The 25,000-nt window shown below is 34.4% G+C and overlaps 1 long non-coding RNA gene across 1 annotated transcript in view; it reads right to left on the bottom strand.

Moving 5' to 3' along the window:
* Positions 1 to 25,000, bottom strand: part of LOC137649943 (uncharacterized) — a 591,152-nt gene that overhangs the window by 33,039 nt on the left and 533,113 nt on the right. The window contains exon 3 of the long non-coding RNA XR_011045881.1: positions 6,448 to 6,489. This is a non-coding gene — a long non-coding RNA (uncharacterized lncRNA). The remainder of the gene's footprint in view (positions 1 to 6,447; positions 6,490 to 25,000) is intronic.

The raw sequence follows: 25,000 nt of genomic DNA, 5'->3' as shown, positions 1-25,000 counted from the left end.
ATATGTATATATATCATATATACATATATATTATATATACACACATATATGTATATATATTGTATATGCATATATATATGTATATATATATATATATATATATATATATGTATGTATATATATATATATATACACAAATGTATATATATTATATACATATACGTATATATATATATATATATATATATATATATATATATATATATATATATATATTATATATACATATGTATGTATATATATTATATATATACATATGTATATATATAATATATATACAAACGTATATACAATATATATACATACATATGTATATATAATACATACATATATATGTATATATACGTATATATGTATAATATATATATATATATATATATATATATATACATATATATGTATATATAATATATATACATATATATGTATATATAATATATATACGCATATGTATATATAATATATATACGTATATGTATATATAATATATATACATAATATATATAGATGTATATGTATATATAATATATATATATATTATATAATATATATATATATATATTATATATATAATATACATATATGTATATATAAAATATATATACAGTATATAATATATGTATATAAATAATATCTATATACATAAATATGTATATATAATTATATATATGTATATATAATATATATATATATATATATATACATATACATAAATATGTATATATAAAATATATATACATTATATAATATATGTATATAAATATCTATATACATAAATGTATATATATATATATATATATATAATTATATATATATATATATATATATATATATACATAAATATGTAATATATATATATACATATATATATATATATATATATATATATATATGCATATGTACATAAATGTATATATATATATATATATATATATATATATATATATATATATATATATATATAGAGTACATAGGCATATTAAATACAGTATACTGTATATATAGGCTACATATAGCCATGGAAACATGGAAACTATTGAGAATAATTAGTAATTTAATTTTAATTATGTAGGTTACCAGGAATATATCCCTAGATTTTCGGCACATAATTCTGGAACACCCTGTGTATATATGTTCTAAGATTCTACCACCTTTTATGGGACATAGGTTCTAGTGTATGTATGTATGTATTATCATCGTGATCATCAGCCGTAACTAGACCGTAATCCACTACAGGAAAAAGACCTTAGATATATCCTTCCACTCGTGTCTGTTCATATATGTATATATATATATACGTTTATAATACTCATACGCCCATATACTGCATGTATAATCGAGATACCATTTTCTGACTTTTAAATGCTAAACAGCACAGTCAAATTACAATCCTCATTTCTGTAAAAATATTTTAAAGTGCCTTAAAGGAGAATTCTGTACCTTATAATACAGTAGGCTACACCTAAATCTAAACATGGCAAAGATAACACCTGATAAATTAAATTAAAAGAATTAGAAGTCCTAAAAGTAATACATAATATCTGTAGAGGAAGGCTGGTTATATCTGTCCATAACATATGCTGCATTGACTATCCTAAATAAAAGACCACGAACAAGTAGATTTCGCCCTTCTGGAAAAACCATAGATCCCACATGAAATGGTCACACGACCATCTGTCATCAGTTAATGAGAAAAGCTGAAGGTTTGCAGGTTTTAACCGGAAATGGTCGACGCCATGTAGCTACAGCAATAGTTGTACTTAACACTCATTCAGAAGAGAATTTTTTCTTGTATAGTCTTACTCCATGTTCACATGCTATAGGCAGAAAACAAAAATTTCACTTTCTGAAGAGAAATGAGCCTTAATACAAACCAAAAACAGCCTACTGAACCTTGCCGTATCTAGACTGGCCACTATAATGAAATCCCCCATTTACATCAATAATGCGTTATAATATTGTTTACTTCCAATATGGTTGTCAACAGAATTATTTACCCATAATGCTTCCCGCTGATATCCGACAGTCAGTTGTTAAAACGAGAGAGAGAGAGAGAGAGAGAGAGAGAGAGAGAGAGAGAGAGAGAGAGAGAGAGAGAGAAATGGTAAACGACAATTGTTGACCCAAATGGAGAGTTGGAGTTAGTGAAGTAATGTAATTTTTCAGGACGACCGGGGTCGGGTCACGGCGTGGGAGATTTCTTGTAATTCCTCAAGATGAATAGCTGAAAGCTGAGCGAGGGTAAGCAGAGGAGAAATTGGGAAATGAGAAAGGCAATAAGCGAGAGTAAGATGAATTGGGAAACTGAACACTGAATTAGTTCAGGAGATAATGAAGGTGAATACAACGGAAAGGGAGATGAAAGCAATGCAACAATATTATTAATGTTAGTGTGGAAAGAGTTACACGACTGGAAGAAAATAATAAATGGAATGAGATTAGATATAAAAGATAACAGCATCATCATCAGAAAGGTTAGGATATGTAACAAGTAACAAGAACTAAGTTGAAAGCGGCATGAGCAAAATGAAACCTCAGAGAAAAAAATATAATTTTCAACGCTCCATTCACAAAAGTGTTCAAATAAAGTATTTATAGTATCTTGAACATATTTTACAGATTCTCTAGATTTACTCATGGACTTCATTGAAGTTTGTATGTGGTGATAAAGGTAGACAACCAAAGTGGTTGACAAGTAATTGTGAAACGTTTTCTTAAGGTTAACTAGACTGGCGAAGTGAAGTACTTCGATGGAGCACTAGGGTCACTCGAACCAATTTGTGGGTCCCTTGGAAGACTTAAGGACCTTATTCCCCAAAAGATTTCAAGTATAATCAACATGTCAGGCCCTCTAATTAATAAAATCTCTCTCTTTTTAAAGGTGCGTTCACACGGACGAACAGTGTCTATCGGACAAACACTGTTGCCATATCATAAAGCAAGGATTATGACGCCATAAGCGTTGAAACCAGGGAAGTTGACATGGTAACAAACAGTGGTAGTACCAGATGAAGTCTAATTAGTTTCTACTCCGTTCACTAGGCAAAGACTGACAGACAGTATTCAAAGCTGATGTCCTCTGGCAATACAGTTTTTTTTTTTTGTCTTTCACTGTCTTGGGGTAGAGTTCTCTTGCTTGAGGGTACACTCTGGCTCACTATTCCATCTTATTTCTCTTCCTCTTGATTCTTAAAGTTTTTATTGTTGATGTTTGAAAGATTTATGTTAATGTTGTTACTATTCTTAAAATACTTTATTTTGATTGTTAATTACTTCTCTTGTAGTTTCCTTATTTCCATTCCTCACTAGGCCATTATCATTGTTGGAGCCCTTGGGATTATGGCATCCTGCTTTTCCAACTAGGGTTGTAGCTTAGCAAATAATGATAATGATAATGATATTTTGCGCTTGAGAAACAAGTAATTGGTGTCTGGTTCAAATGCAATGCATGATACACTATGAAATACAACCAGATAAATGACACTATGCATCATAATTATTCCTGCCATTTGGCGAGGAGTGGAATGTGCATGGAAGGACTGGTTGCAGTGACGAAGTGATAAAAGAAGCCATTCAACCATTTCAAAGGAACCCCAAATTGGTTATGAATCACACTTTAGAAACTACAATATATACAGATCGTTTTATCGGAGAAGATAAAATCTTTTATAAGGACACATGTATGAGGGGGAGCATTTCTCCAGAAACACGTCTAGAGAATGTATATGTACATATACATCCATACACATGCATATATATATATATATATATATATATATATATATATACATACACACTCACACACACAGGGTTACTTACTTCCCTCATGATCAAACACTTCTCCAGGCATATGACAAACTTGGACGTTCAAAAGTGAAACAGATTCTACCATTTTGTATAATCGCCATTAGTTGGGGTGCAAATGTCTCTTGTACCAGCTCGAAATTTTTTTTTCATTTTTCCAATTACCGTAGCTTTCTCTCTCTCTCTCTCTCTCTCTCTCTCTCTCTCTCTCTCTCTCTCTCTCTCTCTCTCTCTCTCTCTCTCTCTCTCTCTCTCTCTCTCTTGCATTGAAGCCGATTTCCTTTGACTTCTAAACCAGTAACATATTATCAACTTATCTGACGTTCTGGCTTTATTTCATAGATAGCTGGTACACGTTTATTTGTCTAGAAACCTCTGCTTTAGTTTTATAATCATGGGTCCATCGCGTATAATTCGATTAACAACTCTGCTTCTCTTCTATCGGATCCCAAAGGCAGCTTTTTCCCTACAGAATTAGAGATAGCCATGTTTACAGGGCAAGTGAAACTTAATTAACCAACAGGTAAATTTCATCTGGTAAATAAGTATAACTCCGTCCATCGTGTTTCTCCAGAGAGTTTGAACATGGGCACTGAATTTACACCCTCTTGGTATTTGTTACTGACGTCACCAGCTCTTCTTTCTGCTTCCCATTATTAACTGGTAACAGTCGGTGTTCGATGGATAGTGTCCGACCGTGTAAACGCACCTTAAGTAACAATGTTTGAATACCTCATCGATTCACAAGGACATAAACCATGGAAGTTTCTCTATATGCAGATAAAAAATTAAAGACGCCTTTCAAAAAAGGTACAGCTATAGACATAGACATTTCACACCCAAGCTGATTATCAAAAAGTCGTCATAAAAGTTATTTATATCCTGGTATACAAACCCTTATTGTGTGATTATAAATTGCTTTTCAGTGCCCAAATAAGCCGAGTACATCTGTAGTGTTTGGTGGCAGAAATCAAAGTGGGACACAGTCATTGTCCGACTGGGAGGCACCTTGGGCGGCGCCTGCCAGCTACTACATTACTATAATACTGCATTGTTAAAATTTTTAACGGCTATTTCTAGCTTGGCTGAAATCATACCCTTATAAACGATGATGAGGATCTGTATTTGCGCTGGATTAACCATCATTCTTTTCTTTAAAGCATACACAATATAGATTCTGTCACAATCTAAGACAATCTCTGCTTAAAGCGTTTTAATCTATGAAGGAGGTGCAAATGTTAATGCTAAAACCAAATTCGAGGTATACAGCCTTGAGTGGGTATTCCACAATTTTACCAATATTTTGCTTACCAGTATCATTCATATGCCAGGATACCTCGTCTCTTTGGGACATGATGAAAAACATGCGATTGCAGAGATCCCTAAAACGCTAATATTTCTTTCACGAACAATAGTCAATATGACTAACAACCTTGTTTACTTTTTCTACTCCGAAACTGAATAAAGTGGAAAAAGAAAATGGCGGCATTCAACCTGGACCACACAGATCTGTTCCCTAAGAAGGTCCTCGGATTTACAATACTGTGTCCCTGAATCAATGGTCATTTATGGCAGAAATCATTAGCCTATTTGATCTGAAAAGGTAGAGGCAATATGCAATGTATAGTTGAAAAAAGAAATAAAATTCGAGGAAACTTGCATAAAAATAGAAAAAGCTAGAAACAATAGAAGGAAGGACGATAAGCCAAGCGTAATCTTGAAAGAGCATAGTCGAGATTCACGAGTAGACTTGTTAATATTATAGTAGGCGTAAACCTAATCTTATTGAAAAATCCAGAAAAGCGGTTTCAGTAAGAGAACCAAACAAAATAAAGGGAAATACAGTTTCAGTAAGAAGATGAACAAAGGAGGCGTATGGTTGGTGACAATTTACAAGATGTGATTGCAAACTCAGAAAGGTTTACAGCAAAGACCTTCAGTATATAGTCTTTGGTTTACAGCAAGGTTATGAGGTTTTCAAGTTCAGTACATCATCGGTTTAGAGTACTTCCTAAGAATAACAGATAGAGTATAGCCTTTTCTGCATCATCAGAAGTGGAAGGGAACAAGATTGAGTAGAGAATAAGACATACTTGCTGTATCTAAAACATGATCTCATCATAAATGAGTTATTCTTTGCGCTTGTACCATAATGCAACTTTACTTTGGATTTTATATGGTCCCCAACAGGCTAATTACTAACCATATACAGACTGCGAATGGAGGGAAGTGTATAGAACCAACCCCAAGTATATGTTATGACAAGCAGTCAAATTATTGGAGCCAAGATATGTCTACTGTAGGTTCTACAGCTTTCAAATGTGCGACCCCAAGAATATACAACAGGCTCCCACTTGACATCCGAAAGACATGGAGATATTAAGGCTCTCAAAAAGAAACTGAAGACTTTCTTGTTTTGTTTCTAAGTGCTTCGATAATGTGTATTTGACAATTAACACTGAATACGCTGTGATACTCTAAATACCTGAGAATGTACACAAACAAACAGATCTTGTAAGTCCTTTAGGGAGCAGGGTTCCCCTGTGTGATAGGACCAGAAAAAACACCTATTAAAGTAAAAGCAAAAGCACATTGCTGCCAATAAAATGAAGCATCTTTAAATTCTGATTAACATCAGCTTACCTTTCAAATGTCCATGAATTGGTTGCCTTCCAGATAACGTTCCTGCAAAATAAAAATAAAAAGATTTAATTAAAGCATACATTAAGAAACATGAAAATTATCTCCTAGAAGTTTCTTTTAAGTCGACCTAATTGTTTATATATATATATATATATATATATATATATATATATATATATATATATATATATATATATATATATATATAGTAACGTCATTTCATTCTTTAAAAAAAGATTAGGCCTATCTAAAAAGTTATCACATCATTAACTTACTACGCAGTGTATTCCCAGACAAGAATTAATCTTAGAGTACCTGGCAGACAAAAAAATAAGCCCTACGAAATTACAATGACAGTAATACTAAGACCACTTTATAGAAAAGAAGTAAAATTGGCTACATTGTGTGCTCCCTAGTTCCCACCATGCAATATAGTTGTATTGCACTAGCATTGCCAGGGATTATGCCAATATCTAAACTAAATCTCTGATATCAATTGGGATCTTAAAGTATGAAAAATCCTCTCTATGGAATTACACAAGGTAGATTAAGGGGACAGAAACAGAGTGCAGAATCCTCATGGTCGAACATACGTAACAACCATAGTGAACAACTTGCTTCACTGACAGCAAAGACAGGTGGGATGTCTTTCGGTTAGGAATGAATTTTGTTGGAGGTAATGGTTACCACTGTATCTTCTACTGATTTGGTCTGGCTGCAAAAGAAGCAAGTTGAAGTGCTGTTAATGAAAGATCTGGTTTTGTTGAAGGTAAGGGCAGATCCAGAACAGTCAGAAAAATATATCATTCCAGTACAAAATTGACTTTTAGTCATGTCTCTCAAAATAATATTTTTGCAACGTAAAACTTGCTGTAGTGCCTCCAACTGAAGTATTGATTTCTTAAGCAACCAATATTTTGTTTAACTATAAGGTAAAGGAAAGAAAGGCAAGTGCAGTAAACAAACACGAACTCATCATGATTAAGGTAAAGATTGCTACATACTCTTAAAAACAAGATATCACTACATTAAATGTAACTGCCGAACCTTTGATGATAAGGAATAGGTTTGCATGAATGTCGAGGTAGTTTTATTATCTAAATTAGAGGGCTGGGTTTAATGGAGACAAAATGCACCCACATCGCCTTCAACTAGAACTGGAGTACCTTCGGTTAAATAGAGTGCGAGGACAGTAACATATATACACCATACATAACCGAAAGGTGGAAATAAAGACTTAATGGACCATTTTCGATAGTTTAAAATTAGATATTCTTGCAATAAAACTATTAATTCAATCAGTTTTTACTTACAAGATAAATACCATCGTCGTTTACTCTTTATTTTATGTTACATAAGAAGCTTTCACGGAATTGAACGTCCGTAAAAGTAGAAAATACAAAATCATATACAAGAAAAATTGATATTGTAAATGTGTGCAGTTTTCATACAGTTGAATACCATATTCTCAAATATAAGGATAAAAATACACTTATACAACAGTAAAAGAACTCCCAACCCCTGATCAGATGTACAGTCACTCATATAAATTGATGGATGTCCGGGTGTTTGAGAGAGATTTCCATTTCACCCCTTTCTGGACGACAGGTGTCTGGGAGTGCAAGACCAGTCGAATATTGAACTACCTAACTCTGCTGTAGTAATTGTTAACTTCTACGAGTATGTTATTGATCTGTTTTTTTTCCACGTAGATATATATTACAGAGGTTCTGTTCTTTCCTTCTCTTCTGCCCTGTTGTTTTTCTCTCGCCTTTCTACTTGTAGTCAGGTGAATTAGATGGGATGGTGGATCAGTCCAGAAATAATTAGCAACAAGAAGTACTTCATGACAGTGGATGGAGAATTTTGTAGCATACCATAAAAAAACCTCCCTCTGGATCTTAATTTTTTTTCCCCAAAGACTCATTAAAAAAAATGCTAAGATGTATGGTTTTCCCTTTTTCAAAATTGGATTAAATGGGCACTGCTAGTCTTTTGTTATAAAGCTTGACTCTCTGAAAAAGGATTGTTCATTAAACTATTCCATTGGAATCCTAATTTGATTTGCACAGGCTCACATTATTAGCAGTTGTCTGTGTCATTTAGACCATTATGCCTAATGCTAGGATCATTGAGGGTCATTCCACACTACTTACACCCACCCTAGAAATAATTTTTGATATCCTGAAATTCAATTATCTAACGCCACGATCGAAATCAATGGGACTTGAACCCGGTTGTGCCAAGCAGTAAACAGAAATTATATCCCATTGTTAGTAATATTGATAGTAATGGCAAAGGACTTTGCGGGCATGGTGAAATGATGTATTTTTGGGGATTAATTTAATAAACTAAACATGTCAGAGTCAAGCTCTTGGGAGGAATGTAATGTATAGGCTGAGGATTGGCCATAGTCGGCCAAAGCACAAATATCTTTTCGATTTTTTCTTCTTTTGAGCGATATTCATGCACAGTTTAAAAGTACTTCAAGTTTTGCTTATTGTAATTTTTACTTCTTTGCTTGCTTTATCATTCAGTTGAATTCATAGCTATTATTATTATTATTATTATTATTATTATTATTATTATTATTATTGCAGTTGTTGTCAATTACTTATCTTTTCAAAGTATTTGGTATCAATTTTCACCAACAGATTTCAGTTATGTTTAATTAATGATAATTTTTATTCATCCTCTTTTTTTTCAAATACTTTGGTAATCATTATTTGATGCTTCTACTGATAGTGGAGAAGATATCAGAAAATTTTCCGGAGAATCTTCCATTTCCGGAACCAGACACCAAAATTAGCACACAAACTCGTCGGGGATTGCTCTTTTTAATAAAAAGGATGCTATTGAATTTACAGAAATATTGCATTTCGCAATAAGATCTCAAAGACTTCCCTTATCCGAATGCTCTTGGTGTCAAATCATACATTTTTTTTACTGCGTAGAGTCCGAATTTAGAAATATGTACTAACCATTGACTTCCTCATTGCAGTAGAGCAATGTCAACACTCAATCAGGACACGCTGGATGGCACCACTGTTGTGAACCTCAGTATGGGGCTCAGTATCAGCCGAATGATTATTTAGTGTGTCTAAATCATTATTTTAGCGGCCCAGATGCTGTCTAATAAGCCCTGGATCAATAAGCAACCATATATTACCGGTTGTACCAGCGCAGGAGAGCCGAGCTAAGAATAACAGGTCTATAGCCCTTTGCATGTAGTGTCTTGGTTGCTGAACAGACTGCAAAGGACTTGAACGATACTGTATGAACGATCAAGCTAGATGTAAGTCATTTATATTTATTCTCGAACCTAGTCGTATCTCATACCTTATTCTAAATGCTTGAGATCAAGGTGGTAAAAGGATAAATCCTCGGCTTCGATTCACGGAATAAAGATAATTACCATAGTATGATACCTTGAATGCCATTCACCAAGATGGCAAGTAACAGACCCAGGGCTGTAAATTCCAGACTGACTGAAGCAATTGTTGTTCGTGCCAGAAGAAGAAGAGTGAAGAGCTCAAATCACCATGTGCATAACAACCACAAAAACATAATGGCTACACTATGTGACTAATATTTCCCTCTTCCATGCAATAAATGAGATGCTTTTTGTTCTGGGTCCATCACTGTCATCAAGGCAGGCGGGAGTGCAATGGGCATGACTGAAGACCTATCAGTACTGAGATGGTGGATGGTAGCTGGTCCTGAAGTCACCCACTTGGGTACACAGTATGAGGCAAGAAGTGGGATCAAGGGGGGTTCTAAACACACCATCCAGCATGACAAAACAGAACGAGCACAGTGTTCCTTGAGAGAATATAAAAGCTCTCACAAGGCATGCAAGATGTGAGCAATCTTCTCCAGGCTGAGAGTTGAGACCTGATTTCACTTGATGCAAAGAACATTGCTCACTGAAGTTTTTTCAGAGCTGGTTAGCGCACACTTTGAGAAAGGAAATGTCAATTTCCAGGAGTTTATTAAGAGACGGGGAAGAAAAGAAGAATCCACCATCTATGAAAAAATCAAAAGGAACAGGGTTGACTTTTTACTACAGGTATCAGTATCTGTTGACTCTTCAAAGCAAACAATCGTCTGTTCTCCAAGCTGTTCATATCATGCCAGGGCAGAGAGTATGACTTGAAGGAGTTCTTCCGTCATGAGAACTAATCACAGACTTCTTCCCTCCAATGATAGCAGAAAACTCCACACATGTCAAAAATCACACCTCATTACTATTCTTGAGAGCCAAGTTACAACCCTGGTGTAGCATTAGTGGGTGATTGGCCCTCATGAAGTTCAAAAACTTTTGAAGAGTAAGCAATGCTCGATGTACTACTTACAATACAAGCACACTCTACCAAATACAAGAGAGCAGACATTGTTTTTTATTTCTACTGGCCATTTAGTATGAAAGCTGAAACTAGATCAAAGCGATGATGTGGGGTGAGACTCAGGGTGACAAGGAAAGGAAAAATTCCCTTAAACTTGTGCTAGACTAAGAAAAGATAATTTGGACAAAGCTTCCACCCATTGCAGAGAGTTGCCGGTAGCTGACTAATTGTAGGTGCAAGTCGGAATGCTGCAGTCGACGAGAATGCTACTGTTTTGGTCTGACCTACACAGCACTGTGCGGCTACAGATACGAGGTTTAAAGTGTACTATTTCAGGCAGCAAGATGAATAATATGTGGCAATTAAGTATAGTCTTACTACCTATATGTACAGTATACAGCTACACAACCGAAGAAGGAAACAAAGAGTTAACTCATTTTTATAACCAAGCGTTCATTTTCATAATCGTTTCCCGTTTGCAATAGTAGACAAGCAATCATTAGCGAATGCTTATCATCTTGGGAGTCTGTGCGTGAGGAAAATATTTGTAATAGATTGCTTGACATTATTCCCAGGAGGATAAACAACTATATATAGATATAGATATAGATATATATATATATATATATATATATATATATATATATATATATATATATATATATATATATATATATATATATATAGATAGATAGATAGACAGATATATATGTATGTATATATATTAGATATATATGTATGTATATATATTAGATATATATGTATGTATATATATTAGATAGATATATATATATATATATATATATATATATATATATATATATATATATATAGTTTGCCTAAGTATATTATATCAAGAAAATAATGACGTCTTTTAAAAGATGAAATTGTCTTTATTCTAATTGTTTTACTGGAATTTGCGTGTTTTATTATTCACATAGGCCTATGTATTACAAAGAATTATATGTTTTAATGAATTGTTGCTGTCTACTATTTACTTAAACAATAATATTTGTATTATCAGTCTTAATCATTGTCTATTACCTGGTTCATTAATGTCTTTAGAAAGTTTCGTCTTTTGAGATTTACTTATTATTTAGTTAGCCCCGACTTGTGAAGGTTTGAATGCTCAGTTTGCCCCTCGCCTTACTGTTATATGTGACTTGAAGTTCGCACTTCTGATTTTATAATTTTTATTAAGCTTATAGGCCTAAAAATAAAATGATGAAGAGACTGTGGAGAAATTTCACAAATAGCAACTTTATGCCCAGATAGACACCTTTATTAAGTTATAAGATTTGATGCAAATATTTATTGTTGCCATCTGACATATAGCCATGCCCTAGTATGTTATAAAGCCAAGACTACAGAGCCATATTATTATTATTATTATTATTATTATTCGAGATACGTTTCTATTGTAGAATCTGCACATTACAGCTTTGGGTTAATATGTCTGACCCTATTATAGATTAACATTCGTGAAGTAAAATTAAATAATAGAGGTAGAATTAATTATAGTTTTATTTATTTATCATTATTTCTTCTCCCTGAATAAACCCCACGAGAGATTGGACCTACAGTATATAGGCAGCTTTGACTATAACCTGAAATTTGGCTTATAATGATTTATTGCAAGTTTCGAAACCACGACCCAACTAACTTTTGCTTTATACACAAAACGACACAAGCAAAATTAACTAATAACTTTGAATTCATAACCCAAATGCATAAATTGTTATTATTAGACAATAGGACTAAGCTTGAATTATTTTCCCTCTTGACGCCCTCTTTCCCACTCAGTTCCAGGAATCACGGTATTTAGAGGGATTCGGGCTACATTACCGTATTTATTTTTTGTTCTGAAATATTCTAGCACGATTTCTTTAACGATCCAATATTTTTCAATGATAGAATTTTTCATAGCAGTTGACCACCGTTGTTTCATACATACACATATCTCCTAAGTGAAATATAAGGTTTATTACTAAGTGGCAACTTACGAACAACGCTTGCCCAATGCAAAAATAAATAATTATAAGAGAGAGAGAGAGAGAGAGAGAGAGAGAGAGAGAGAGAGAGAGAGAGAGAGAGAGAGAGAGAGAGAGAGAGAAGGAAGAGGAGAATTCAACACCAGACCACAGAAAGCCTGTTGCTGTTTTGCTGGATAACCGGGGGACGTCATTGACAGGATACTATCTTTCTATCCTGCCTGTCTCGGAACCCCAAACCGAGAGGTAGTCCTGAATAGGAAGACACCTAAGAGGAAGGATCCTCAACGGAGTCGATTTCTTAGGGCTTGACCCGACCCAGGACTCTCGGAAAACCCGAGTCTCTTTACTTTAGGTTATCCAGGACGATACAGATATCACTGCCAGTACTTGCCGGAAAATATTCTCCATTTAAGAAGACTCAAACATTTTATGTAAAGTTTACAGATTTGTTGATAAATTCATATTTTTTTTATAAAGTTTGATGATTAAGAATTTAGTTGCCTTCCATAATAATCATCATTATAGCTATTTATGAATTTTGAATATGCTGCATATTAAGTGAGGATAGAAAAGCAAAAGCACCACCTCTAGAGCCTCCTCAACCATCATGGCACCGATGATCCTCCAGTATCAAACAAAATTTTTACTTAACCAAGATCTGTAGACCTTACTAAGACCTTGGCTTTATCAATGAGTTACGAAAAAAAAAAAACCTGATAAAAGAAAATCACTATGAAGAGATAGCGTTTCCTTCGTGGTGTCAAAGTCCCAGACGGATGAGATGCCATTTTTCTTTTAGTCTGTCACAATAATCATATCTCCTAAAGGCAGATTATCTTAATTTACATTTGCTGCATAGTAAGTTTTCATTTAGGTGAAGGCATACTAATTTTTAAAAGAAATACCATTAGAACATCCGAGGAAAGAGAGAAAACGGAGTCATGGCTTCTACAATACATCAGTATGTTTTAAACGTTGCATTGTAGGCATATCTGACATTATAGCTTCTGCATCTACATGTTTTCAACGTTGAATTGTAGGCCTATATGACATTACAGCTCTGCATCTACATGTTTTAAGCGTTGCATTGTTGGCATATCTGACATTATAGCTTCTGCATTTACATGTTTTAAGCGTTGCATAGTACGCCTATATGACATCACAGCTTCTGCAGCTATAGAGCCTTGCATTGTAGGCCTACCTGACATTACCGGCACATCGTTGCTTTTGTGCAGTATTCTAAAATCAAGCATTTATATTCCTCTTGTGTTTCTTCAGTAGCAGCAAATATGATCTATTTCAGTGTACAAACGATTACGCAATTTCCCAGAAATTTAGACAACTTCAGATTCCAAGAGAAAAAAATAATTAAGAGAAACTATTTTGATGAGTTACTTTTCATGAATTGAACTGACCAGTTTTAATATTTTAATATTTTAAAGAGTTTGAATTAAAATTCATTATATATATGGTCATCATCTTTTCCTAGGCCTATTGACCCTAACGGCCCCGGTTACATTTCGCCAGCCGTCTCTATCTTGAGCTTTTAAATCAATACTTCTCCATTCATCATCTCCTACTTCATACATCACATACTGTAAAATTGAAGTTTCCAAAGAATTTTATCAAACATGGTCTACTGATATTGTTTGGACCTTAGACAGTCTTAATTACGAACAAACAATAGTTATAGTGAAATCTTGGAAACTATTTGTGACTGTTCGATGGAAATTCTAGGCTGGATATTCAGGTTAAGGAATGGAAATGTTTATAGGCCTAATAAATACGGAGTATTGAATTTGAGGGTGAAAAGTCCTTCATCTTTAAAGCACATCTCAGTGACAGTGTTCAGACTAAACTTCCGACCCCTGAAAGGTCGACTTGATATTGTTCTTGTAAATAATGTTTTAATCGTTTAAGACTTCTTGCAACACACCAGAGAACCCGCTGCTTCCTAATAAGCTATAGCTGAGCCATAATTGAAAACAAGGTTCCTAACAGCTATACTCTCATTGCAAAATATTGACTCTAGAAGAGTTTAGCAATTCAAGTAACTGTCTGCATCTTTCAACCTCATTATTCCCATTGTATAACAGGGTCGGCCTCTCGAGTCTACTCTTCCAATCTATTTATTTGATTTTCCTCTTTTGTACAGTACATTAAAACAAAATTTTAATCAATGATTTTATAAGTAAACTATTTTTTAAAATCATATTTAAATAGGAATAGTGTTATCCAGTTTTGTCCTTTAAAAGTTAATAAAGAGATTCATATTGTGTTGACTCGATAAATTAAGTAAAGGGAAAATGTGCTTTATCCAGAGAGGGATCTGACAGTACCCAATAACTTTCGCAATAGTATCAATGGGTGCCTACCAATGGCCATCAAAATACTGATCTATTTGCTAAAAGAATATTTCAAAATTCATAAATAGCTATAATGATGATTATTATGAAAGGCAACTAAATTCTTAATTATCAAACTTTATAAAAAAATTTATGAATTTATCAACAAATCTATAAACTTTACATAAAATGTTTGAGTCTTCTTAAATAGAGAATATTTTCCGACAAGTAATGGCAGTGATGTCTGTATCGTCCTAGATAACCTAAAGTAAAGAGACTCGGGTTTTCCGAGAGTCCTGGGTCGGGTCAAGCCCTAAGAAATCGACTCCGTTGAGGATCCTTCCTCTTGGGTGTCTTCCGATTCAGGACTACCTCTCGGTTTGGGGTTCCGAGACAGGCAGGATAGAAAGAGAGTATCCAGCCACTGACGTCCCCCGGTTATCCAGCAAACCAGCAACAGGCTTTCTTTGGTCTGGTGTTGAATTCTCCTCTTCCTTCTCTCTCTCTCTCTCTCTCTCTCTCTCTCTCTCTCTCTCTCTCTCTCTCTCTCTCTCTCTCTCTCTCTCTCTCTCATTAGTAACCCTTTCTTATCCTTTTCCTACTTCTCTTCCTCTACTAATATAGGGCACGAGGTCGGGGGGGGGGGATTCCCGTCTACAGTATGCAGCCAGACTGTTGCTATTTATTTATTATTGCATTGGACAGCGTTGAACATAACTTGTCACTTAGTAATAAATCTTATATTTCACTTTGTAAACATGTGTATGAATGCACAAAGTTGCTCAACTGTTATGAAAAATTTTATTATTGAAAAAATATTAGATAGTTAAAACAATTGTGCTACAATAATATTTCAGAAAAAAAGTAATACATTAATGAAACACGAATCCCTCTGAACACCTTGATTCCGTGAGACTATTCCTGGAACTGTGTCTGTAGAATGTAGATAGTCTTGAGTGGGAAAGAGGGCTTCAAGAGGGAAAATAATCTAAGCTTAGTCCTGTTGTCTAATAATAATAACCATCTATGCATTTGGGTTATCAATTCAAAGTTATTACTTGATTTTGCTTATGTCGTTTTGTGTATGAAGCAAAAGGTAGTTAGGGTCGTGGTTTCGAAACTTGCAATAAATTATTTCAAGCCAAAGCTTAGGTAACAGTCAACGCTGCCTATATAGGTCTAATCTCATGAGGAGTAAATTAAGGGAGAGGTAATAATGATAAATGAATAAGTAAATAAGCGAAGTGGTGTGTTATCTTCGGTACCAGAAATACAATTAAATCTACCTATATTATCCAACTTTAATTTACGAAGGGAAAGCTATAATCAGGTCAGACATATTCCCCCACACCTATAATGGGCAGATTCTACAATAGCAACATATCTGGAATAACAACAACAACAACAGTAATAATAATAATAATAATAATAATAATAATAATAATAATAATAATAATAACAATAATAATAATATGGCTCTGTCGTCTTGTCTTTAACACATACTAGGGTATGGCTATATGTCAGGTAGCAACAATAAATATTTGCATCAAATATTTATGAAAGGTGTCTATCTGGGCATAAAGTTACGATTTGTGAAATTTCTCCACAGTCTCTTCTTCATTTTAATTCTAGGCCTATAGGCTTCATAAGAATTATAAAATCAGAAGTGTCAACTTCAAGTCCCACATAACAATAAGTCAAGGATGGGCAAACAGCATTTAAACCTTCACAAGTTGGGTCTAACTAAATCCTCAGTAAATCTCAAAAGACGAAAATGTCTAAAGATATTAAATAACCAGGTAATAAATAATTTCATTTTTCAAATGACACCATTATTTTCAATGTATAATATACTTAGGCAAACTATATATATATATATATATATATATATATATATATATATATATATATATATATATATATATATATATATAGGTAGTAGGTTGGCCAGGGCACCAGCCGCCCGTTGAGATACTACCGCTAGAGAGTTATGGAGTACTTTGACTGGCCAGACAGTACTATATTGGATCCTTCTCTCTGGTTACGGTTTACTTTCCCTTTGCCCACACAGACACCGAATAGTCTGGCCTATTCTTTACAGATTCTCCCCTGACTTCATACACCTGACAACACTGATATTACCAAACAATTCTTCTTCATCCAAGGGGTTAAATACTGCAATGTAATTGTTCAGTGGCTACTTTCCTCTTGGTAGGGGTAGAAGAGACTCTTTAGCTATGGTAAGCAGCTCTTCTAGGAGAAGGACACTCCAAAATCAAACCATTGTTCTCTAGTTTTGGGTAGTGCCATAGCCTCTGTACCATGGTCTTCCACTGTCTTGGGTTAGAGTTCTCTTGCTTGAGGGTACACTCGGGCACACTGTTCTATCTAGTTTCTCTTCCTCTTGTTTTGTTAAAGTTTTTATAGCTTATATAGGAAATGGGTAAGTACATATTTCTAAATTCGGATTCTACGCAGTAAAAAAAAAAAATGTATGATTTGACATCAAGAGTATTCAGATAAGGCAAGTCTTTGCCATCTTATCGCGAAATGCAATATTTCTGTAAATTCAATAGCATCCTTTTTATTAAAAAGAGCAATCCCCGACGAGTTTGTGTGCTAATTTTGGTGTCTGGTTCCGGAAATGGAAGATTCTCCGGAAAATTTTCTGATATCTTCTCCACTATCAGTAGAAGCATCAAATAATGATTAAAGTATTTGAAAAAAAAGAGGATAAGTAAAAATTATCATTGATTAAACCTAACTGAAATCTGTTGGTGAAGATTGATACCAAATACTTTGAAAAGATAAGTAATTGACAACAACTGCAATAATAATAATAATAATAATAATAATAATAATAATAGCTATAAATTCAACTGAATGATAAAGCAAGCAAAGAAGTAAAAATTATAATAAGCAAAACTTGAAGTACTTTTAAACTGTGCATGAATATCGCTCAAAAGAAGAAAAAATCGAAAAGATATTTGTGCTTTGGCCGACTATGGCCAATCCTCAGCCTATACATTACATTCCTCCCAAGAGCTTAACTCTGACATGTTTAGTTTATTAAATTAATCCCCAAAAATACATCATTTCACCATGCCCGCAAAGTCCTTTGCCATTACTATCAATATTACTAACAATGGGATATAATTTCTGTGTACTGCTTGGCACAACTGGGTTCAAGTCCCATTGATTTCGATCGTGGCGTTAGATAATTGAATTTCAGGATATCAAAAATTATTTCTAGGGTAGATATAAGTAGTGTGGAATGACCCTCAATGATCCTAGCATTTGGCATAATGGTCTAAATGACACAGACAACTGCTAACAATGTGAGCCTGTGCAAATCAAATTAGGATTCCAATGGAATAGTTTAATGAACAATCCTTTTTCAGAGAGTCAAGCTTTATAACAAAAGACTAGCAGTGCCCATTTAATCCAATTTTGAAAAAGGGAAAACCATACATCTTAGCATTTTTTTTAATGAGTCTTTGGAAAAAAAAAATAAGATCCAGAGGGAGGTTTTTTTATGGTATGCTACAGAATTCTCCATCCACTGTCATGAAATACTTCTTGTTGCTAATTATTTCTGGATTGATCCACCATCCCATCTAATTCACCTGACTACAAGTAGAAAGGCGAGAGAAAAACTACAGGGCAGAAGAGAAGGAAAGAACAGAACCTCTGTAATATATATCTACGTGGAAAAAAAAAAAAAAACAGATCAATAACATACTCGTAAAAGTTAACAATTACTACAGCAGAGTTAGGTAGTTCAATATTCGACTGGTCTCGCACTCCCAGACACCTGTCGTCCAGAAAGGGGTGAAATGGAAATCTCTCTCAAACACCCGGACATCCATCAATTTATATGAGTGACTGTACTTGCAGTACGACAATGTACAACAGGTTCGGTCAAGGTTATAGTTTAACAACACTTTACAATAATAAAATCGCCACCAGGTGCAAAACAAGAGTTATTACGGGGATTTTACATGTACCACAAATATCCAATATGTCATTTTGCGAGGCATAATTTGAAGATCTTGAGATCTTTCATCTACCTAAACGGCTGAAAACCAAATTATTGATATATGAGCACAATTAAACAGACGTTTCAAAGGAGCTCAAGTCTCCACCTACAACTGCAAATCCCCAGGCTTATGAACCCCCCCCCCACCCCCCAAGAGAAATAGGTTCCTGGAACAGATCCAGATCTCTCATAAAATCTAATCACTCGCTCAAACCACCTTTGGCGATCTCCGTAAAATTCTCCATACAAACTGTAGGCTAAATCCGGACACACAAATGGAAGAACATTACTTTGCTACAATCAATAACTAATAATTGATTTTACTGTTATAATTTACATTTACCTTTATTGAATCTAAACTATAAATGTGAGATCTATTTTAATGTAACTAAATGGTTTCATTTTGATTGGTCATCACTTTTCTATCGGGTTAGTTCTTTCTTTCCTTTACTCAATGGACTATTTTTTTCCCTGTTGAAGTCCTTGGACTAATGGCATCCGGCTTTTTCAACTAACAACAACAACAATAATAATAATAATAATAACATACTGAAAACTTGAATACCTGCTAAATAAGCTGCTCTCACGTTTGTCTTTTTAAAGAGAGAGAGAGAGAGAGAGAGAGAGAGAGAGAGAGAGAGAGAGAGAGAGAGAGAGAGAGAGAGAAATCTGCCATGGGGATCCGATAGAAGAGAGACAGAGTTGCTAATCGAATTTTACTCGAAGGACCCATGCTTATGAAACTAAAACAGATGTTTCCAGGCAGAAATAAATGTGTAGAGGCAATGTATAAAATTACGCCAGAACGTCAGAGAAGTTGATTATCTGTTACTGGTTTAGAAGTCAAAGAAGAAAATTCAATCCAATCATGGTCAATGCAGGAGAGAGAGAGAGAGAGAGAGAGAGAGAGAGAGACTTACTTATAGCCTTATTCTATGTTTGGGTTCCCCCAGGTCCCTAAGTGTGAGGCACCTCGTATATCCACCAGAGAGAGAGAGAGAGAGAGAGAGAGAGAGAGAGAGAGAGAGAGAGAGAGAGAGAGAGAGAGAGAGAGAGCGAGCTACGCAAATTGGAAAAATGGAAAAAGTTGTGGGCTGGTACAAGAGACATTTGCACCCCCAACTTATAGCGATGATACAAAATGACAGAATCTGTTTCAATTTTGAACATCCAAGTCTCTCGTATGCCTGAAGAAGCGTTTGATCATGAGGGAAGTAATTAACTCCGAGTGTTTTATATATATATATATATATATATATATATATATATATATATATATATATATATATATATTTATACACTACACACACACACACACACATATATATATATATATATATGTGTGTGTGTGTGTGTGTGTGTGCATGTGTATTTCTAACACTCTCATATAGACACCATATTCTATGCAGCTTGCTTTGCAATTTTGTCTTTTCATCTTGTTTCATGAGAATATATGGTCAGTAGGAATGATAACATTTCGAGCGTGAACCAAAAAATTACAGAGAAATTTAGTATTATTATAGGATTCCTGTATGGTATAATTATTATACATAACAAGGAAAGCACATATACGAGGGCAAAATAAATAGGTATACATTCTAATATACTACAGGGTGTCCACAAAGTCTGGGTACATAGGACATTTCACCATTTTATTTATTTGTGCTATTTTTGCTGTCCAGATCGAATGGTGGCTCTGTCTAAAGACGATTGAATCCAATTGGTACTAAAGTGGACGAGAAGGCAGGATGGACTTATTGTAAAATTGCAGAATAATTAACCTTAGACACCATCATAGCCAACCTACAGTATGTATTTTACTGTCGTAGGGAAATTGATCAAGAAATTTAAAAACAAGCTGTATATTAGACAAAACATATTGAAAATATTTAAAGATTTAAATGAAATTGTTTGTGTGGTAATATCTTGCCCCCCCCCCCCCACTTTGTAGACACCCTGTAGAATAATTTCAACAAGATTTCCTCAACAAGCTCTATTAACAAACGACCACTTCATTCTGACAAACGCCTAAGTGTCCAAAATTTTCCGAGCGTAGTTACGAGGTAAACCAAATACTATTTAGAGAAGATATTTGTGGTGATTATTACACCAGTTAATGGTACTTATACCTGCCACAAAAGTGGCCGATTCTCAAGTCTGGTTGTAGTTATTTACTTCGTCTCTGTTTATCCGCTCCCCCTAAACTAAACAAAAACAGTTTTCCCTAACATATGACTTAAATCAAAGTCCAGGAAAGTAATATTAAATTAAAAATACAGAAAGCCGCCTTCCTGAATAATTTCTGATCTACATTGAAATGAAACTGGAGTTCTACTGTGACCAGATGTCGGATATGAAAGTTTTCCTTTACATATTCAAACGGGTGCATTTTTTTAGCAAAAATGGGAGACACAAAACTGATTAAACCCTTTTAGGTGAAAACCCACAAATTTTGAATTAACATTATGCGATCATTGGTTAATATGCACAAATGAAAAGCATCTACCTTGTAAAGGATGATATTTTCGCTGGACTTTTAACTTTTATCCTTGTGTATATCATTGTCAATTTCTTCAGCGAGTTATTGGGATGTTAGCCAGACCTTCAGTAAAGCGGGATTATCAACTTTATGCAGCCTTGCGAGTAAAATCTTTAACCGTGGATCGGAAGTTCGAGCTCTGCTCGGTGCTCAAAAAAGTTTTCATTAGAGTTCACAACCTCACCGACCTAGGGATTGGGGGTTTATTAGAGCCTTTATGTCTCCCTGTAATAGTCTTCAGCAGCCATGCCTGGCTCTCCTTGTTCCTGGCTTATGCGCTGATGCAAAGTATATATGGTCAGTCTCAAGGCATTTTTCTTGACACTTGCCTTCTTTTTCATGAATGACCTTCAAACTCAGATACATCTCTGCATTAATCTCTGGCTATTTATCTGACTAGCTTTAAATTTTTTCATCCATATCTAGTACTCAGATGAGTGTTACTTAAATCTTTATTTTGGATATAGAATTTTTGGGGCTGGAAAATATAACCTGGCGTTGGGATATGCGAGGCCATTCAGTTTCTGCAATTTACACCGAGCTAAATTACAAGTTGGACATCAAGTTGTAAGAAATAAGAACGAATGTAAATACAGTATATATACTACAAGGCTTTAAGGCAAGGACAGCTAGTCAGAATTAATGTCTATAGTGCACAGCGTGAGGAACACTGACGACACTAAACCCCCAACGTAGCTAATCTTTAATTCCCTTCTTCTTATGAAGGACCGTCTTCATTTTATCTCTCCTAATCATGTTTGGGCTGGGATTTCAGTCCTTTACAATTCTTCTTTCTCGCTCAATCCCTTTGAGATTTTCATTTATCACTTTCCGGGACTTCTGAATGGAATAGTTAACTTTCAAACAAGGAAGTGTTTTACCATTCCTATTCCTCGCCCATATTCTTGTGTGGTTTAATACAAACTCAAATTTGGTGCTGGCTTTACTTGAAACTTACTGAGCTGAAAATGATAATTTTCTCCCTGCAAGTAAACATGACAATGTTTTTCTCAACTTGAAATGTTAACTTTAATATTTTGACGTATTTACCACTTCTTCACTGGCAGTAAATTACAAGCAGCTCCATAAAGATCTGTCCATTTCCAAGAAGGCTAGGACACAATTTCCCCAACCCCTCTTGCCCTTATCACTTGGAATAAACTTTGAGAATGTGGACAATTTTATTTTACCTTTAATATGCAAATAAATTAGAAATTTCACAAAACTTAATTTATTAGCTTAACCAGTCAAAATTTACAGCAATACATGGCTTTTATACATTGTATTATAAAGTGAAGGAAAAAGTTGGTCAACTGGATAGGAACTAAATATTTCGAGAGAACGCCCCAGTGACAATGACGCCATCACTGAAGAGGTGATGCAGAGCCTCGCGAATCCACTGCTGATTAGCCCCCGCCTTTATCTATTCTGAAAACCGTAAATACATGATTTATAGATTTTATCGAAATAGTAAAATATGCGTGGAAAACCCTGAAATAATATACTCGGTATATAAAGTCAGACCGAAAGCCAGATCGATGTCAAATGCTAAGTTCCGAAAAAAAAAAAAAAAACACCTATACATGACTAAAACTATCTGACACCACAACATCTCTGGACAACATAATAAACGAAGGGAAATATGATTGTAGCAAGTAAGAAATACAGGCGTATCTAAATTATGTTACCGTGATTATCCCAAAAATAAAGTTTAAATTTTCTAACCCTTAGACTGTAAAAAAACCGGACTAATTTATGGACTTTTAACAAAGTTAAATATGGCAATTCGCCTTTTATAATTAAGAAACCGATTATCTAAGGACTTACTTTTTGTGGGTAGAGAGCAGAATGGAACAATAAGCAAAAGTAACCTATTTTTTTGTGGGTCGAGAGCAAAATGGAACATTAAGCAAAATTGTTACATAAGTAAATGTGTCTTAAATCACCACTTAAATACCGCATCTCACATTCAGGGTGACATACATCAAGCACATCCATTCCAATGAATATTGCGAAGAGAGCCATCTATGATGACAATACGCGTTTTGATCAGTGGTATAGTTAGTGGCAAGTTCCAAAAGGAGCCGTTCCCGGGCTACGGTTCCCTTATTGTTTCATGCCCTCCAAATCAACACGAGGATGAATGAGCAAGAGGTCATAACCCGAATATATGTCGAGAAGAGTAAGAAGTTCGTCGTCTTTACCAGACTGTACCAAAGACTATATACTGAAGGAAGATAGGAAGGCTCAAAATAGAATGTTAATACGCTAGCTGGCAACTCCAAAGTGAACACAATAGTTGGTTGCTCCGATTTCAGATGGCGTTGTAGGTATACATCGTTTGTCGAATTGTCGTCTGTTTGTTTATATTCAGTTGACTCAAACGAAATCATGGCGCCGACAGTAAAGTCACACAAGTGTGTTGTGTGCCATAAACAAAAAGAAACCGATCCTCATTTGGTATTTCACAGGTTCCCTAAGGACAAAGAACGGTCAGTACAAACAGTATAATACATGCAGTATGTGCTGCTAATGAGTAAGCCCCACTGATATTGGATGTAAGATTAAGGCAAGGCATCCACAGTAAATCTCTTTTGTTTTTCATTTTTTGTTGGCTTGTATGCTACCTTATTTCTGTTTCCAACCCCTTTTTGATTATTTTTGTGTGATACAGTTTTGTGTTATTTTGATCCTTTGGATTGTACATTTATACATTTATTAGTTTATAATACTAAACTATACATGAGTGCATCATGCTTTTCCATTTCAATAAAAAAATAAAATACAATTGTGTTTTTATACACCTAATATCTCTCCATCTTACAGTGGCCTACAAACTGTAATTAAATGTATGCCTACACATAAGCATTTGTGGCTAAGTTTAACAAATCAGATATACAGTATGTTTTAATTTATTCGAATTTGGTATTGTATAGAACATTTAAAAATGGTTGTAATATACTGTACAATACTTAAATTTGCAAGAAAATTAACTAAATCATAAGAGATATAGCTATTGAATTTCTGAAAAATAGACTGAGAAACATAATTTGCAATTTAGTTACCTAAAATTTAAGAATATCATGAATATATGAGTAAAATATACTGACATAGTAATACAAATTATGAACAAATATGTCGCAAAATTTACAATCGAATTCCATCCTATATACCCGTAAGCATTACCGCTCAATGTTTGGCATCTTTTCATAGCACACTCATTTGTGTGTTAAAAGCCTGAGCCTTCCTATCATCCTTCAGTATATAGTCTTTGGACTGTACTTTCCTTT

Source organism: Palaemon carinicauda, chromosome 1, assembly GCF_036898095.1.
Source record: "Palaemon carinicauda isolate YSFRI2023 chromosome 1, ASM3689809v2, whole genome shotgun sequence".
NCBI classification, from domain to species: Eukaryota; Metazoa; Arthropoda; class Malacostraca; order Decapoda; family Palaemonidae; genus Palaemon; species Palaemon carinicauda.
The sequence above is the reverse complement of the archived record's forward strand: the minus strand, read 5'-3'. Positions and strand labels throughout refer to the sequence as shown.